The 2,117-nt window shown below is 29.6% G+C and overlaps 1 pseudogene; it reads left to right on the top strand.

Moving 5' to 3' along the window:
* The window catches only part of LOC107606615, a 6,568-nt pseudogene continuing 4,568 nt past the window's right edge, over positions 118 to 2,117 (top strand).

Consider the following 2,117-nt stretch of genomic DNA (forward strand, 5'->3'; position numbering starts at 1 on the left):
AATCAGCAGTTACATGAAGGAGAGTCAATTAAGCTAAGAAGTGGTAATTTCCTTATTAAAATTTTGAGACTTATTATAGCATAGAGAATAATCTAAAAACACGTGAAACAGCGAGAGGGTATCGCCTCATATTCCGTTTTGTACGTGATGGGGTGATGGCAATGTTGACTCATGGTTCAACTACGCAAAAGCCACACCAAACACATAAAAAGAACAACAACGCAAAACTCTACCACAATTGTTCTTCATATATTAATTTCTTCTGCTTCACCAAATAATCCTGGGTCTTATTGATTACATATATAAATATTCATGCCAATAAGAAGTAGGGGTTTATTAGAGGAAGGAGAAGAACGACATGGGTTATTATCAATGTGTAGTGTGCGGCATAGGATAAGACATTGGCAAAAACTATGTAGGATGAAGCAAAGGCGTCACATGTTTTGGGGCTTAATAGTTTTGTTGTTGATGTGTTTCTTGCTTAAGTTTTTGTTGATGCATATCTTTTCTCATCAGCTTGATGTCCATCGTGCAATACGGTCTAACATCGTGCACCACAAAAATTCATCTCACACGCATTCGGTATATATACAACTTTCTTTTTTGTTCATTTGCATCATATCTGTCTCTCTTCCTTTTCTTAATTGCTTCTAATGCATGCATTAGTTTATGGGCATAGTTTTTTCCTTTTTAACAAACTTATAACATTTTAGTCAATGCTTAGTCCTTTTTTATATAGAAAATTGTTTATTCCTATAGGGACAACATTTTACAACTTTTTATTTACACTCCTTTTTTTTTGTGATTTTAGAAAGGAAACTCCCTTTTTTGTGATTTTAAAAAGGAAACATAAAAAAGATATTTTTATGGCAAAAATTGGTAGAATTCTTGTTAGTAAGGAATTATTTTAGAAAAAAAAAAATATCTTATAATATCCATAAAAGAAATAACAAAACACGTCTTATTTATACGAGTACTTCTCTTTCCATAGTTATCAAATTCACTTCAACTAAAAAATTCATGAATCGATACCATAACTAAAAAGTTAATGAACCGATGCCATAATTGGTTTGGTATAACGCATAGACCGGGATTTACAATTAACTTGGTCAATGATGATCAAATTTATTGAAAATCAATCAATTCACATCGAAATAGTTGCAATTTGATATACAGAGCACCACCAAATGTGTTGCTTGCTCGTAGAACAACTAGAGGTCACTAGTTATATAAGTATCCTTAAAATTAAAGTTTTTTTTTTTATTTTAGTAATATTTTTTAATAACACTTTTTAAAAAATATTGTTTAGTAATAAAAAAAACGTTTCTTTAATTTTAGTAATATTTTTTAAAATACCATAATTATCATATGATAGTCAAACTTTGTATATATGATTTACTTTGTAAGTCGATTTCATATATCGCCCTTCATAAATGTAGTGAATATTAATATCATTGGTTTGTATTTCATTTTGTTAGCTAGACTCTCGAAATCTGGAAGCATCCCAAAAGTGACAACTATTACAAATGCATTGATAGTCAACCAAAGAGTAAAAACATGGTCCAATGTTCTTATTTCTTCTAAATTCGAGTTCCCAATTACCAACTCTGATCTGTGGTTACCTATGGAAATTTTATATTCTACAGCGAAAGTAGGAAACGCCACAAATGGCTACCTTTTGGTTCACGCCAATGGAGGATTAAATCAAATGACAACTGGAGTATGCAATTATATTAGTTTAGCACTATTTATTCTTCAATTAAATTTAATTTCCTCTGGTTTAATTAATTAATAGAGAGTGGATATTGTCACTTAGATTTTGATAAAACCATTCTTTTTTTTTTTTAACAAATTATAAATAAAGTGATATTATAAAAAATAGAAGTATCTATATCATTTTCCAATTAATATTATACAATATAATATGAATTTTCAATCATATTGCAGATAAGTGACATGGTCGCTATAGCCAAACTTATGAATGCTACTTTGGTTTTACCAACATTAGACCATCATTCATTTTGGACGGATAGCAGGTATGAATTCTCATATTACTTGTATTTCCAGAGAGGAAAAAAAAAACTCTAATTTCATGGGGATATAATTGCATTTTTTAT

The sequence above is a fragment of the Arachis ipaensis genome, chromosome B07 (genome assembly GCF_000816755.2).
Source record: "Arachis ipaensis cultivar K30076 chromosome B07, Araip1.1, whole genome shotgun sequence".
Classification (NCBI taxonomy): Eukaryota; Viridiplantae; Streptophyta; class Magnoliopsida; order Fabales; family Fabaceae; genus Arachis; species Arachis ipaensis.